Genomic DNA, 17728 nt, shown 5'->3' on the forward strand with positions numbered 1-17728 from the left:
TGTTGTCTTTCAGCTGGTGAGTGTTTGTGTTTGTCTTTGTGTCTGAGCATAATCACCTGCACACTTCACAGGGGAACACTAGCGATACATCACCCAAATGAGGTCCAATCGTGGCCATGATCCATCACGCAGGGTGTCTAGTCTAACGGCAAAGGTAATGAGAAAGGAGCCTATGCAACATTGATGGCGGCCTGGTCGACAACAAACCGCAAATTGATGTCTGACTGACGGAGTGACCATCGCTATTAACGCTCGGACACAGGAGTCGGAGGGGTTCACATTATGTTTTTGTGGCAGCAAAGGGAAAATAGTTTATTCAAAAACTGTATGTGAAAGACTGGTCTCTCCCATTCGATGCATACACCTGTCACCCTCGCCCCGTCTGAGGCATAAAAGCCGGGCCCAAATGCAATTAAAGGGCCACTGTGGTGCCCCATTGTCACATCACGCCGGCGCTGCCTCTCGCCGCCTGCCGCATTAATAGGGTTTCAATTGCCAGGGTCCGCTTCCTAATGGCTGATTTATTTCATTTTAATACCCTTGTCAGGAGGTGAGGCTTTGACTGAGGGTCGCACAATAACGGGCCATTTTCCCCCTCGCTTCTAAAGATCTCCGCCTGATATGTGGGCTCCAGCCCGCTCGACTGGAGCCGTGCGGGTGGACAGAGGCCGAGTGGGGGTGCGCTGTGAAAGCGAAAAGCGCTTTACACACACAAGCCAGAACTTATTAAAGAGGACTTACACGCACTGACGGGAATAATGCTGTTAAAGTTGTGCTGCAACATAATTATATAAAGCAGACACTGCACCGTTAGTTAAAACGAGGAGACATAAATTATCTGGGACGTGACATACATTTTGTGTGCGCGGTGACACGGCAGCGAAGCAAAGGTTTTTCCCGGCGCCACCGTCTTTGTCTCCGTCTCCCTCCGCCTCGGATTGTAGGACAACGGCGAAGCCCGCTCCCAAGAGAAACTCAATTGACTGGAACCTCCGTCATTTAACACACTATTAATTGACTAATGTGCATCACATCGCTACGCAGCATAGGTAGACGAGGACCATGGGGCCTTATCAGAGGGGATTATGGGAAATTAACTGAAGCGGCGGCGGAGCAGGCGCGTTCGCGCGCCCGGCTCCTCCACGCGGCGGTCGGCGGATGTTGGCGTTTGAGATTATTTGCACAAAAGCGATTATTCTAATCACTTAATTCCGGTATTATGAGACATCTGCTCGGTTAAGCTCAGATTTCCATTTCCCCAGACGACCGTGCGCAGACGAGACTTCATCAGTATAATTACTCACTACATTGTTTTACTCAAAACAACGCGGCGTGATTAATGAACGGGCAGAAGATAGTGTACGTCCATAATTCCCGCTAATCAATTACTCATGCTAAAGAGGCCAGTGTTGCAGATCAGCTCGCATAGAGTTAATCATACACTTCTGGTGAAAGGCGTGAAGGCAGTCGTTCAGCGCGCGGGTGTGCAAGCGAGTGCAACTTCACGAGAAGGCCAGTTTGTGAGCTCACACTCAGCCGGCTGCACGTCTCCTCACAAATCAACACACACCCAAAATATCAATAAAGTCATTATTTCAATTATTCTCCTCGAGGTGTCAAATGAAGTATATCCTGATTATGGAGCTGCGAGCCATCCATCTGGGCTCGCTCTTCATTCTGGCCCTAACGGCTCTAATTAGCTTTCTGTCTATAGACTAATCTTTCATTCATCAATCAATTGATTTCGCTGTCTTCATTACTACCGGGCTGACATTGTGTCGCTGCGTGCAAAGCAGGGATGGCCAATCCCGAGCAAAAGGTTAAACATGTTACGTTTGGCAACCGGCGGCAGACGAGCCGCTGTCCGGGACAGCTTTATAAATGAATATGCCACCAATGCTTTTTTCCTAATGCGGCCGAGGAACACGCGAGTGCAAAATGAACAAAAAAATCAATTAACCCACTTGCTCTGCGTCTAGCGAAGCCCACGCAATAAGCTGATATTAATCCTGCGAATGCATTGAGTTACTCATAGGGCGGAAACACGGTGTTAATTGCAAATGTTGCAACGCAAAAAGAATTATACACCGTGCTCACTGTGCAGATCAAGGTCCAGTGCTTGGTACAGTTATACAATGTGAAGACTCACAATCAGTTGCTATGGTTTTCTTCATCCTCGACCATCAACAAGAAATTAAACACGTCATGCACATCATTGTAACTATTGGAAACCCATCAGCGCTCCGACGGTACCCAAACCCTAACACAGAGTAACTTTTTTATGATCTACAGGGAACAGGACGAGTGGGGTGTTTATTTTTATCCAACCTTATTCCCAGATCTCCTTAGTCTCCTTTTCTTTTCCCACATAAACACATATGGATTTACAGTAACGCACGGGAGCAGCGACGGCGCGCATTGTCCCCGTTTGACAGCGTCTCAATAGATAATCTCTGAGTGTCTTGGAATACGTTCGATCCGTTAAGCACCGCGGCTTATGTTGGGTGCGTTTTCACTTCGCCTTGGGCTCCTGTCATTGAACGCAGCGTCGGAAGTGGCAGCGCGGTGAAAGCGCAGTAACCGCGCGTCGTTTGGCTGTTTGTGAGGATTGAAAAGCAGTTCAGTCGCATTGGAGGGTAATTCACAGCAATGGAGGCATTACAGCGTCCGCTCCTGTGATTGTTGGTGTTTCAAACCAGGCTGATGACCCTGGTGACGCTGACAGTAGTAGATTGTTGTGTGAGGCGCTCACACAGGCTGCTGGATCGTAGGGCTAAGGTCGGTTCACTCAACACCTGGGATCGTTATGTGCAGCCAGGGTTCTAATACACTTTAGCTCTTATACCAGAAAAGTGTCATTCTGTAAATATGCTCCACACACAAACAGATTAGCATTTTTCATTTACAGTGGTTGTAATCCAAACTATTGTTGTTTTTCACAGTCGTAAACTGTGATTACAGAACTTGGCCTGTCGACCCTTCACACTCGCTCTGTCTGGAGGAAAGACTTCATCAATTTAATATGTGCACATCACATGAGTTCACTCAACACATTGAGTGATGTCACCTCAGACATTGTTTTAGGAACAGTTAATGCAATGTGCCCATATTGGATCCAGCCAAGTAAAAATATACTTATACGTAATAGCAGGATTATTTGTGGTAATGTTGTTATTGTATTCAAAGGTCAACGTGTGACCAAACACAGGATCTGCTCCTGGTCCGAACCATAATTGTTTGTGTGGTGGTTCGCAGCTTCAGTTGCACCACTGTTTCTGGAACAGGCTCATTTTTCAAACTAATTGAGAGGAGTACATGAAGCCAAGTGAAAACTGGGCTTCATCAAGGGAAGACCCAAATGTGTTGCTCCTATTTAAATACTTTTGCTGTGGGCCATATAGCTTGTTCATGTAGTTCTAGAAAACGTGAAATGATGTATTTTACATATTTGGGATCAGAATATACTTCTGATAAATGTGATTATTATTTACATTCCCAGTTAAGCTTTTACTGGAATAACACATTTTAAATACGTATCTAAAATACAAAATAAAATGATTAATTGTCAATTGAACCAACTTAATATTTGGCTGATTGTTTACTTGCGCAAAGAATTGTAATAATTGCCTACATGTGACTGAAGTGATTTTTTTTCTATATACAGGAAAAACTAATTAAAGCCGCTTAGTATTTATGCGCATTCAAATTAAAAACATATGTTTATGCTGCCAATAATTAAGCATGTGGAATAAGAAGAAGCATTTATTTCCAGCAGAAAAGCCAAATCCTCCTACACAGTGTAGTTTGTTGGTTCAACTTAATGTGACCAGATGTTACCAGATGTTGTCATACTGTACACACGTATTTAATTTAAAACTTAATGTTTCGTTAGTGATTCTGTGGTAGGTAGCAAACACAGCCTTGATCAGAAGGTTAGTGGATAGATGAGGAAACGAACCGTGAAGATTTTGCTGTTATCATCTTTTTCCATCAAGTCCAAAATACAAATAAGAATCTGATGACAAGCATCATTCAGCTACCAGACTCCGTTTCCTGGCAAAACCCGAAAAGTACCGGAAGGCAACTTATGCGTTATCACAGCCCGACCTTCCAGAAAAAGATACACATTTATTTCTGTCGGTTTTCGGCTACGACAGAACTACGGTGTTGCATGATTAGTGGTGGCTATTTACAGTAGAGACGTTTGCTAATCAACCACAAGACTTATGCTGCAGCAGATCTGGGAGCAATTATGTCCACACACACACACACACACACACACACACACACACACACACACACACACACACACACACACAGTTCAGAACACATAAATTACCAAAGCCGACGTTTTACATTTAATCTTCTTATTGGATTCTTGTTAATGTTAACCACTTCCTTCCTTTGCTGTTTATTTTGCTTTGGTGCATGAGGCCTCCGCTCAGCGAGAGTTCGCGGAGCTGCTCATCTATAACACGCGCAGACAGACAGAGGGAGACACGCCCAACAGCATTCTAGCACTTTGACCTAAACACAGAAAGCACTCCTCAGTTCACCTCCTTATGATTTTTCTGATGTTTCTGACCACAGTTTCTCTTCCCATCCACATTTGACCACTGATGTTATGTTTGTTACAGTAAAGGTGATGATGTTATTGTTGAAAAATGACCAAGCTGTGTTTCCCATTAGTATCTCCCTCCCCGATCATTTGGTTCCATCATGAGTCAGGGCTAAAGGAGAAATGTTCTTTGAGACGAGGAACTCGTGTGGAGTTTGTTGTTGATTAATAAGACGTATCTCTGTTTCACCAAAGAGGAAGAAGTGGAAACTACAACTCATACACTAGTTCCAGTGACCTGCCTTCTTCCCTGCGCCTCCACATTCAGGTTCCCACCACTTATCACGCGACCTAACCTCCTCTTAGTGGTGCGGCGTTTTCCCTTTCTAATTACGTAATCAATGGCCTTTTAAAGGTACGAGCAAATCACCATCCCAGCGAGCTGCTGACCCTCCCTGCGAACCTTTGAGGCCTACAAAAACGAGATTTGTACCAATCAGCCGGAGCTGACGCTTGACTTGGAGCCGCGGACGGAGAGTCAGGACCCCTAATTAGGACTCCTAACCCTTCACTGACAGACAGATTTGTTTTTGCCCTGCCTGGTGTTTTGCCAAGATCTGCTGGGACCCGCAGATCAGCAGATACGTGTCGGGAACGACCAGCGTCCAGCGATTGGCGTTCATTAACCGACTTGTTCAAACAAAACACAATCAAACCCCGAACGCTGCCTCGGCGCACAATCCAAATAATAGAAATAATAGGCCTTTTCCTCCTTCATGTGACCCCACGGAGAGGCAGGAGAACGACTCATACTGCAGGAATTATCAGCGGCAATTATGCTAAAAATACATTCAGACAAAAAGAAAAAGAACAGTCAGAGCCACTTCAAAGTTCAACAAATGCTCAGTTCTCGGCAAATGTTTCATTCACCAGATCAGTATGTGAGTCTGCACGCTGATAATAATAATCAATCAGACGCATTTCATTTGCCGGGCTTCTTGGGTAAAGGCTCAATGCAGTGCTTCCTATTAGGCATCTTTGGTATTTTCCAAACAGCTGTCTTTGATTATTCGTAGCAGGGGCTGCCACAACACGGCCATGAGATAGCATCAGCTGCCTCCAATAGTGCAGCCAGGGACAGGATGCAGATGCAAACTCAGTCGGAGGGGTGCACACGCACACACATGCCAAGGAAAGACAAAGGCCAAAATGGCATAGAGGAGGAGGAGGAGATGGCCCGGGGTGGCTTTTCAGGGCTTCCTGCCTTTTTTTTCAGTCCCTGGAGGCCAAAGATACTTCCCATGGCTGGTCACGCTCATCCAGACCGTTTTAGACTTTCAAACCTTATTTGATGTCACACACACAGACTCGCTCCGTCTCTCCGGCTGAACGATGCCTTTACGGAAAGCGACCTTCTCTGAGCAGAGAAACCGCAAATGTGCAGCTGCAAAAACACAGTCATTTCAGATTTCAGCATTATTATCAATTAGTGCTTTTTTTTTAATACTTTAAGCCACAGCGGTCGTTTAGGAAGACGCAGATGTCTCTGTGGGTCGGGCTCCATAAAACCTAATCTGATTAGAGATAAGTTAACGTGGGTTTAAAATACTAATAATTGTGACTCGCTGTTTTGGCTTCAAGTATTATAGTTAATGTCAGGATGCACAACAATATTTAGAATGGTGATAATCAATTACAGCAGTAGATGATGGCACACATCTCTGTAATGGCTTTAAATGGTGTTCCAGTCTGATTAAAATGCCAAGGTGAGGCGTTCTCCCACCATCTGTTGAATTGGGCTAAATTGAAAATAGACTTAAGGAAGCAGGGGTTCGGTGTGTGTGTGTGTGTTGCTGTTGATGTCGACATGTTGCTCATAGCCTTTTCCATTTTGGATCAAACCGAGACGAGCCCGTCCCCCCCGCTGCTTCTCTTTACAGCAGGTGCTTCATGGTGTGTGCTGTTCTAAACTCAACCCCCGTTTTACCCGCTGACATTTAGCAGGCGCACACATTTTGATCCCCCGCTGCCACGATGCCGGAACGTTGAAAGACAACGAGGTGCATAAAGAGCACGTATTTACTTAGCGCCAAGGCAACGAGGGGGTGAGCGAGAGAGAGAGAGAGAGAGAGAGAGAGAGAGAGAGAGAGGGGTTAAGAGGCAGAGAAGTCAGCGGGGACGCATCCGTAGCCCTAGAAATCTCAATCAAAGTGGATTTGTGACCTCACTTCGCAGTCACTGGCGCTTTTTAGAAAGCAGCTGGGGGTGAAAAGCACTTGAGGAGCACTCAACACGCCAACTACTGTATCAAGCCTCTCAGCTCACAAATGGCATTTGGCAAATAATCACTTTGTTATTGGTCTTAAATAGTGCCTAATTAAAACAGTGACCTCGACCAGGCACTTTCTTCCTATACCTAAAATAAACAGGAAAATCGACTTAATTGCAGCTGGAAAAGAGACCAATTCTTTTCTTTTCTTTGCTCTTTTTTTGAATGGGGGATGTAATTGACCCTCTTTGAAACAAATGAATTCTCAGGGGAATGTGGCTCAAATGGATGTTTAAATGCAAACAGTAGTCGGTGCACTCGCAGCAGCGGGGCCAGCGCCGCGCTGCCCCTCAGTCCCCGATGAAATCCTATAAAACCGAATCAGAGAATCTGACATTTTCACTAACCAGAGGCCCTGGCGCTGGTTCCGCTACAATAACAAATGGGCTGATGGGACAAATTGAAATGAAAGTTGTAAATGAAGCTCGTGTTAAAATTTCTTAGATCAGAGAGAGGGAGAGAAAGAGAGAGAGAGAGGAAGAAAAATGAATGGAGAGAGAGAAGATTAGTGGTGAGGTGAAACTGTTTATTTTCACACTTCAGAGTTCCCAGCTCAATGTGTGTGTGTGTGTGTGTGCGCGTGTGTGTGTGTGTGTGTGTGTGTGTGTGTGTGTGTGTGTGTGTGTGTGTGTGTGTGTGTGTGTGTGTGTGTGTGTGTGTGTGTGTGTGTGTGTGTTTAAGATCAACAGACCTTGTGATGAACAACCTGTTCCATGCTGGAAATACATTCTGTGAAACACAACAGTCCTCTGTAGAAACCCTGCGAAGCACTGACTGGGGAGTATTGAATTGCAGCTCTAGCACAGAGAGGAACACGCGCCTGCCCCGCTTTTATCTGCGCACCTCAACCTGGAAGCAGCAGACAACCTGCTGAGTCAGCGCTGGGCCAAGGCGACTGGACGGAGGAGTAACTACTTCACGTTGAGCTTGTGTTTCCATTAACGACTGAAAGACACAAGAGCAAATTATAAAGGTTTTTAACCTTAAAAGTGGATTCATGATGTTTAAAAATAGCAGTCTCATTATATAATTAGTACAAGTATAAAAACGTATATAATATAACATTTAAGTCTATTCATTTGTATAAAACGCTTCTTTCTCGCTGTGTTTCCAGGAGGAACCGACCCCCTGATCTCCGTCTGATCCTCCTGCGTGACGCAGCGTCTTCCTCCCTGCGCTCGGCGGAGACGTAACCCCCCGTGGCCTTTGACATATGATTGGAGTGACAGTCATCCGGGCCTCGGAGAGCCCCTCCGCCGGTGACGGCCATTATGCGGAGCGCCAAGAGATGGCAGTATTTCACAGAACATGTGGCGGCAGGCGGGTGGATTAGCAGGAGCCGCTGCAGCACCGCTGGTGTACTGTGTGAAGCAGAGAAGAGAGGGCGAGAGAGAGAGAGAGAGAGAGAGAGAGAGAGAGAGAGAGAGAAAGAGAGAGTCTTATGAGGACTTGTAAAGGAATATCTAAGGAGAATATTATCATCCCATTGCTTGCCTCATCTCTATATGTCTCCTTTTAATATTTACATCTTCCAGCTGGATGGAGCGGCGCTACTGGCCCTCGGTTCCAGTGTGTGTTTAAAAGATTAAAAAAAAAGGAAAGAGTTGTGAATGTTGATGAAGTAATATAGTGAATCTGAGTCAATTTATTTGCTAAACAGATGGAGCCGTTTCCTGTGTGTTGGCTTCACTGAGACAGATTATGACTCAATCTTTTATCACACACGGCAGTCATCAACTATTACAATTAAACGCTTTATTTAGTCATAGGAAATAACACACATGCTGTTAGCGAGATGTTAGTCAGATATTTGTATAAAATAGGCTTTTTTCAATGCGATCTGATATCGGTTTCATGCTTCCTGCTCATGAGTGCGTCCCGTCCGGCCTGGTGAGACGTTTCTTCGTGCCCGTGATGAGACGTTTTTGGAAACCGCAACCAACCGAATGTTTCGTCGGCTTCCTCCTACTGTTCACACTCATGAAGGCTCGCGTTTGTGTGTGTGTCTGCGTGTGTATGTGTGTTTGTGTGTGTGCATGCGTGCGTGCGTGTGTGTGTGTGTGTGTGTGTGCGTGTGTGTGTGTGTGTGCGTGCATGCGTGTGTGAGTGTGTGTGTGTGTGTGTGTGTGTGTGTGTGTGTGTGTGTGTGTGCGTGCGTCTGCGTGCATGCGTGTGTGTGTGTGTGTGTGTGTGTGTGTGTGTGTGTGTGCATGCGTGTGTGTGTGTGTGTGTGTGTGTGTGTGTGTGCGTGCGTCTGCGTGCATGCGTGTGTGTGTGTGTGTGTGTGTGTGTGTGTGTGTGTGTGTGTGTGTGTGTGCAGGCTAGAAGTCAGGCCTAGGCCTTTGTAATGAGCAGCCTGGGTTCTTTCTGGTTCAGCTGCTCCTCTCCCTTATTTCACGCTGCGTTGCTCACCAACTCCAGTGGCCCGGTGACTAGAGTCGTACAACCCCCCCCCCCCCCCCCTCCTCTCTTCGTCCTCTGTGGACTCTCTTCACCTTCTGTCGGTCCCTCTTTTATTCTCTTAACTCGCCTCACTCCCTCGCTTTTCCTTTTATTTCTTGGTAATACCTCTCAATCTTCCGTCTCATTCTCTTTCTCGCTGGCTCCCGTTTCGCTCCTGCTCTCTCGCTCTCTGTGCTGCTGCACCTAAAACCCTCAGATGGGGATCAGAGAGGAGGGAGGAGAGGGGGAGAGAAGTAAAGGAGCATGCATGAATGGTCACTACTGCTCCATACCATTCATTCCAGGCAGCGAAGGGAACTGCCCTTCAACAATCCACCTCCCTTCTCTCCACAGCCATCACCTCCTCCTCCATAAGACTCAGTGGAGCAAAGGAACCGGAGCTGTGTTACTATATAGTCTTTTAACAAGACACCCACACACACACACACACACACACACATTGTAAACTACACACAGTATCTGTATTATAGATTTAATCAATCATCCCACTTCATCTCATGTTCATCAGCTGTTCCAGGAGCCTCCCTTCACGTTGTTTTCTACCGCTCAGACCACGAGTGTTAGTGAGTGTTAGTGCAGCTCACGCTCCTGTCTGAGCTCTGGCAGCAGCGAGAGCAGGGAAAACAATGAGATGGTCCACTACCTTCTATCCATCCCATGCATTTGCCCATCGAAGCTTGGAGCGCAGATGCTGTCAGTAAAGGGGGCGATGCCTCACTTTAGTGCACACACACACACACACACACACACACACACACACACACACACACACACACACACACACACACACACACACACTCAGTGAGTCCATTGAAAAGATGAAGGCCCAGACAAATATGGTGTATTATTAGAATAGTTATAAAAGGGGGGGAAATGTGACTACGACTTGACTTTCCTTCTTTTGATGAAGGGGAAGAAAGGATGTTTGTCAAAGGGTCCAATAAAAGCAGGCTTTCCTCAAGCGACGTGTGTTTGAACTGCGATGGGGAAGAACCATAGCAGGGCGCTCGTTTTAATGGGTGGGAACCTGTCAGTCGGGGAGGTGAAGGTGTTGTGAGGAATTTATTGCGCCGCGAGTGACATTTTGGGGGCAACTTTAAACACCTGTAAACTTCTCCTGCCCTTTTTTTGCTTTATCGGCCAAAGCTGATTGATCTGTTGAGACATTCCTGGATTGCCGTTGACAGATAGCTCGTAAACCGGCAAACTCAACAGTGGGTTCAGTAAAAAGACGTTAGGAAACTAACTAATCGTGTCACACATGAAATATAACAGCGCTTGACTTTGGTTTATTTTTTACCAGATTCCCTGGTAATAATGTGGAGATTTGTTGTTTGGACAAATTAAAAAGTATGAAGAGACTCAAATGAAACATTTCTCTGAACTTGTGTAATTGTTGTTAAAGCCACAATTGCATTAAGAGACATTTTTATGTGCTACACACATACTGTATAAAGTATATAGCACAAACATATATATATATATGTAACTTTGATAGATTTAAGAGCTCTTCTATGGTTATTTTAACATAGAGTCATTTTAATATATTTCCTATCCAGGCTCATCCACCACCAGTGAGGCCAAGTGTTAGGCCTCATTTTGCACTATTATGCATCAAATGTCACATGTCTTAATTAGGCCCAGCACTCTTTACACCTTGCTTCCTGTGACAGCGATCCTCAGAGAATGAATCAATTTACACCACACCATGGATATTAAAGCAGGTGATAAATATAATCGTCTCTGGTGATCACCTTCCAAAGTCTCCGTGTAACTGTTTTCAGTGGCGTGAAATCCTTTATCAAGCCGTCGCTGGTTGACAGAAACAATTATCCAGAGAGGGAGGTGAATGACTGAAATTAGCCCCCTTTTTGAACGCTCGCGCCCGTGGCTGTCGCCGTGCGGCGACTTCCCGAACTCCCAGAATGGCATGAGGTCGGTCACACACGGCTTGATCACGCTACAGGCCGGTGTGTGTGTGTGTGTGTGTGTGTGTGTGTGTGTGTGTGTGTGTGTGTGTGTGTGTGTGTGTGTGTGGGGGGGGGGGCATGTGCGCGTGCCACGCTGGAAACTTCCTTCACACACGTACGTTTTTTATTGCAACAGGAAACACTTAGGCCAAACGCTCCCATGTTCCGAGGTGACTTGCGGTTTCCAAACTGGGCATTCCTTTCCCTTCTCCGCCTGGGAGCAGAGAGAGAGAGAGAGAATAAGATCATAATTGTTTCCTCCCTCCCTCCCTCCCTCGTACCCCCCATCCTCATCTCCACCTCCCTCGCTGCTCCCCTGCGTAGCATTTCCTGTTGGGACGGCAACCAGACGGCCTTTAGTTACCCTTTGCTCATTTCCACACGTTAATACCCCTCGCCCACATCTACAGTTTTTTGGAACTAATAAAAGTTTGGTGAATGCACCGCAATTTGTTCCGCTGACACGCAGTGAGCCTGGAGTGTTACAGTACATGCGTCTGTGCTGCAGTTATGAACAGGTACAGAATATTCAGCTTTCAACACACGCTGTGGTGGTTTTATTTGCTTCTTCTGCTGCCTGTGAATAGAATCTGTGTGATTTACTCATGTTTTAGTAACGTCACATGTTTAGGATAGTGACTTTCTCTAAACTCTTGTGTTTTGCCACCACTCGAATGTGCTAGCGCTGCTACATTAGTGTTTTAGCGTGTGTGATCGTCAGAAATCTGATTTCACTTTGGGTGCGCATTTAAATGCCCGATGATTGAAAAGTTGAGCTTAGACAGTACAGTGTGTGTGTGTGTGTGTGTGTTTGTGTGTGTGTGTGTGTGTGTGTGTGTGTGTGTGTGTGTGTGTGTGTGTGTGTGTGTGTGTGTGTGTGTGTGTGTGTGTGTGTGTGTGTGTGTGTAGTTGATCCTTCAGCTCAAGATAAGAAACCGTTTTTCCCTCTCTCCTCCACTGGGGAGGGAAGCGATAGCTCCCTGGTTATTCCTTCCCTGCTAGTTTGGCGTCATTACTCGTAATCGGCCTCATGGAACCTGTCAGGGGTGACGGGCCGGGGTCCGCCACCACGAGGCTGCTCCCGTCGTCACGTGGAGGTCACCTCCGCATGAATCCAGTCCCGATGCCGATGCCGTCCCACATGCAGAGAACGGGCAGAGACAGAGGACCTGGGACGAGCAGTGTAGGATATCCAAGGATACAGCTACAGATGCGGCTAAGCCAGGAATAATGGCTTTATTGAATTTCACTACGGTGCATTACGCTCTTGCTTTCTTGAATGATTGACTTCTCTCTTTTTAATGTTTTCTTTTCGTCTTATTTTCCCTCAGACATTCATCTTTGGACACACAGAGACGTACAAAAAAATAACGTTTCTCAGAGGCGATCGGCAATTGACCTTGGGGTTCTGTTGCGCTACGCTTCAGTTCCAACATAAATTGTGCTCGGCTAATTATGTATAAAAATATACTTTGAACTCAGTGGGGAACTTTGACTTGATTCTTGCCTACAACTGATGCCCTGGCAGTCTGACTCTGTGATTTATGTGGCAGTGTTTTGAATATTCAGTTGTTTCATGTAGAGGAAGCTCATCAAAACCCACCTCTGTTGCCATCTCCAAAGGCGATGCCTCCGCGGGATGAGTTTAAAGAGAACTGACACTATATTCAATTTACTTTGCTCTTTCTCTTGGTGATAGAAATTATACATTACTGTATATACACAAACACCAGCGGTCCTCACACCTTTGCACACACTCCGGCACAGGAGCACGATATAATAACGCTCCGTCCCCCTGACACACGCATTCTCCCACACCCGGGCAGAGTCCCTAAACCATGACATCCAGGACCGTGCTATAATTACAAGGCAGATGAACACATGGCGACAAAGCGGTCTCGCGGGGGGGGGGGAGCGGAGCAGAGCGACAGAGGTAATGATCTCTGGAACAAAGAGGCAGACCTGGGAGAACAGGTTCAGGAGTCAGCCACGGGGCCGCACGGCACCACGGGCGCGACCTTGGAGAACTTTTTTTTTTTTTGTGGAACACTCGAGACCATCGCTCTCTGTTCTCCCGTGCGCGCGCCTGCGTTTGCGCTCAGTAGGGCACGCGTGTGCTTGTGTGTGAGTGTGTTGCGTTCAAAGGCAGACGTGTCCTCGGGGGAGGAAAACCCTAGAAATTGGTTATTGTATCACTGAGGCTATTTACCTATTTTGGGGATTAACATATTTAATTCCCCTTCTTAATCCCGTTGCAGTTAATGCCCTCGCATTTCCAATTATCTGACTAAGTGTAGCGCAGAGGGAGTCAGGGCTTCTTCTCTTGCCTGTAACTGGGTTTAGCATGCAGGTCGCAGAGCTGTAGCTACAGTGTGTGGTGTCTTCAAAGACATCTTGTTTACGCACTGCTTTAATTGACTTACCAGGTTGACTAACTTTGTGTTGTTTTGCTTCTACATGACGTGTTAGTGACGAAAGAAAATATTTATATTTATTTTTCGGCATCATGTAGGACATACTGTACATCACATAGAGAATGATTGAGAGAATGAGAACGGTACACGTCACGACAAATAGTGACAATTAGTCAGGAATGAATGAATGAAAGGAAACTTCAGCCAGTTAATTATTGTAGAGAAATTTAATTTCTATTACAAACACCAAAAAAACAGTCATTACAAAAAATATGTTGTTTTGTCAAAAATATGAAAATTCGATAAACTGGCTGGTTAGTTTTTACAGAGCAAGAGAAAAGACCAAGTAATGCAGTAACATCTGGGTCAATATTATGTGTTATATCCAGAAAAAAATATATATAACAGAATTAGTTTTATTATTATTATTATTATTATTATTATTATTATTATTATTATTATTATTATTATTATTATTATTATTATTATTATTATTATTATTATTATTATTATATTGCCACCTAAACCAGGCAATGCATTTGACATTAAGTGAGAAGCGTTTATTTTGCAACTGCAAAATATTTATCAAAAGTATTGTTTTTACAATGTCTCAATAATTTGGTCTGAGTAAAGAGTTGATCGGTCAATAAGACGAGAGGCGGGAAGGAGGGATAGTCCAGTGTGTTACTGTTAAAAGTTATTATCAGACATCCTGAATGAAAATTGTTTCCCACACCTTGAAGGCCTAAAATGACAAAGTAACTGAGCAACACACACGCAGAATTATTCACTGTGAGTGTTTACTTTTACACACAGAGCAAATTACACCGTTGCTCATAATGTTAGGATAAATATATTTATTACTGCTGCTCATGAAATTACCGTGACATTGTGATTTAGTCTTGACAATTACAATAGACAAGTTCTACGCTACACCTTCTCCAAAGTAGATGCATTTGCTTTGTGTCACTTTCCAGATTAAAGGTAAACTGTGAACTCATCTGCAAATTCACCATAATTGCTGTGTGGACGGCGTGAGCATCTGTAAAGTTCAATTCAAGTCCCAAAGTTCCCCAAGATCCCAAAAGGCTAAAAAATCAAAATGTCAAGCCTGGTCCAAAACAGGCGCAAACTGTCTTCAAGGGATTTTCTAACATCTGCGAATCGTGAAAGCAAGGAAAATTTGGAGGCACTTTATCTCAGCCAATATCAAAAGCCTATTCAGTGCTTTATCCATTACCCATAAGCCCTCTATTGTGGATGAAGAGACTTCCTGTCACAAGGCTCCCGTCTACTGGCACCATCGACGAGCGTGATCCCGCTAACAGAACTATAAATGAGCGCATCAGTTTCACGGGTGCAGCATAACCCGGCCTGACCAGCGGCTCACGCTGCTGTGATTCTCATCTGCAGGAATGCGGCGTGAACGAGCCGCGTGTGCTCCTATTGAATGCGATTCCAAGGTGATTTTGTGTTGTTTCGATAGCAACTTACACAATCTTAACACACACACGTGGTCGACCTTGTCTCTGACGTTTATCTTCCCAGAAAATCTAAATTTGACTAAATCTAAAACCCCTTTGACCGAAATCCAAGTGTTAATTGTATTTATTTATTTCAAGTGGTAAAGTAAACCACCGCAGCTCCATCGACACACAGGCGAGTCACTTTTGCCAAATCCTCCACATAAAGATCTCTTTATCTGCCCTCCGAAGCGTCAAGGCCAACCCAGCATCTCTCCTCTCCACCAGCACTTGTTGTCCTACTTCAACCCATTCCTGAAAAAGAATAGTCCTAGTCTTTCATTTGACAAGTCTGGGTCTTCCTCCTCCTCCCTCTCCTGCTCCTCTCCTCTCCCCCTTCGCGTACTCCATTCAGTGGCGACAATCCGGTCATTATACCATCGACACCCTGTCTGCACACGTCCCTACCCCACCCCACACTTCTGCGCTGGCCTCCGTCCTTTCGTAACCCCTCCCCCTCCCCTTTCCTTCAGCTACCATGAGCTATATTACTTTGACCCCGGCCCATCAATCTGCTTCAATTGAATAATGATCTGTAATCATGTTCTTTCAGGGGAGTCTATAAAACTAGACGGGGCCTCAGCTCCCCTCCTGAGAGGGGTCCTTCTGTTCCCTCACCCCCCCCACACACACACACACTTGATTCAAGCGCTACTCCTTTCAGCTTTCAGGCCCTCTCTAAATACCCTCGCACATGGGCAGCGGCTGCAGCCGGCGGTGGGCCTTGTAAAGGGAGCGAAGGAGGGTGAGGGGATTGATGGCTCCGCTGTTGATTTTTCATGCCCCCCCCCTCCACCCTCCCCAATGGAAAGGGGCTATGAGGGACAAGGTGGAGCCCAGCGGGAGGGAGCAGGGACAGAGGATGAGGAGAAGGAAGGCGAAGGGGAGTTTAAAAGCAGGCTCGGCTTCCACCAAGACTGGGCCCCCCGCCCCTCACATTAAAGCTGACCCTCCATTAGGTCGTTTTGTACGACAGGCTTGTAATCGATAGAGGCTTATGACTGAACAGGGGGAACAGCAAGGGGTGGGGCTGGGCGACGTTAGGGTGAGCGCGGGGGCAGCGAGCATCATGGGTGTCAAGGAAAAAGTAGGAGGAGAAGGATAAAGAGAGAGATTAGGTTAAGGTTGATGGACGGGGAGAAAGAGGCAGTGAATGAATAAGTCAATGAATGAAGTGGAATGGAAGACAAATGAAGCCATGAGATTTTCCTCCTCCCAACCTGTCTTGGGCTCGTTCTTCTGTTAAATTGGGATTCAAGACAAAATAATCCCCAAAACCAAGCTCTTAGATAAAAATCAACTAAAAAACACTGGAATTTCATCCAATATTTTCTCCCAGACTTTGCGCCTTAGTTTGTTTGGAGAGGGAAATGACTTAATGTGTGTTACTGTATGAGATCTTAAGTGGTGTTATCACATGTGGAGATAAAGATCTGAAGGGGCGGAGGGAACACAAGGGGCTGTTTTCACAGCATACTGCACACTTCCAAGTCAAAACTAACCTTGGTTGACAGTTATCAATTGCACCGTGGGGCCTCCATTGTGGCCCCGTGGTCGAGCGAGCTGCGTCTGCCTTCACGTAAAGCAACGCACGCACGTTTTTCGCTCAGGAGGCGAGCGGAGCAGCTTGACTGCAATTTAAAACGCCATCAGTTCAGCGGGGGCTTTTGTGTAACGTCTTCTGCACTTTTGAGTCCGCATAAAAAGGGCGGCAGAGTTATACGTTGATGAATGGAGCGGCCCTCTCTCGCTTCCTCGGCCTCTCAGTCTCTCTCTCCCTTCATGAGGCAAGGAGCTTGTCTTGTATATCATTAATTCTTCCGCCCATTCTCTCCGCAAGTTTAGGGCTCTTACATGTGGAGCATATGCCTATTGAAAGAGTGGCACCACGCAAGGCAGGCACAGATGGAGTCACCCTCCCCGTCAATGCGTGGACAATAGAAAATGGAAATCAAAGTTAAAGGGGTGCATCCAGCCCCATTTAACCCACACAAAAGGTGCTTGTAGGAGGCAGAGCATGTGGGACCAAAGGGAGGGGAGGGAAGGGGAGGACGTGGCCGGGTGGAGAAACATGTCCCAGGCCACGAGAGTCCACCCTCAGCTTGTCCCACCAACGTCCCGGCCTGTCGCACCACTTTATGAGCCGTGCAGGGTGATAATTGAATTGTTGTATTTGTTTAACGTCTGAGCTCGAAGTTGTGTTTTGTCTCACGCCTCTGAAGGAACCCAGGTCTAATGTTTCAAGACAAGGTGAGGGTAGTTATGGCCCATTGAATTACAGTTCATTAACGTTAAGTACAAACTACTGGATATGGAGGAATTTCTCCTATTTGTTTCACATCGTGTGCACAACATGCACGCAACGATTATACCCTGTATTGTACAGTATCAAAATACACACAACACATAATTTAATATCATTCCTGGGATGACTTAGATTGATTGTTAGGAATAAATGGATTCATGTGAAG

At 45.8% G+C, this 17728-nt stretch overlaps 1 protein-coding gene and 1 long non-coding RNA gene across 2 annotated transcripts in view; one reads left to right on the plus strand and one right to left on the minus strand.

The window, feature by feature from the left end:
• LOC114854358 (uncharacterized) overlaps nucleotides 1-8782 on the plus strand; it is a 42765-nt gene extending 33983 nt beyond the window's left edge. Inside the window, exon 3 of the long non-coding RNA XR_008694589.1 lies at nucleotides 8002-8782. This is a non-coding gene — a long non-coding RNA (uncharacterized LOC114854358). The remainder of the gene's footprint in view (nucleotides 1-8001) is intronic.
• Nucleotides 1-17448, minus strand: part of fen1 (flap structure-specific endonuclease 1) — a 210552-nt gene extending 193104 nt beyond the window's left edge. The window contains exon 1 of the mRNA XM_055508477.1: nucleotides 17438-17448. The gene's annotated coding sequence lies outside the window, so the exon portion shown is untranslated. The remainder of the gene's footprint in view (nucleotides 1-17437) is intronic.
• Between the last annotated feature and the right edge of the window lie 280 nt (nucleotides 17449-17728).

Source organism: Betta splendens, chromosome 4 (assembly GCF_900634795.4).
Source record: "Betta splendens chromosome 4, fBetSpl5.4, whole genome shotgun sequence".
Lineage (NCBI taxonomy): Eukaryota > Metazoa > Chordata > Actinopteri > Anabantiformes > Osphronemidae > Betta > Betta splendens.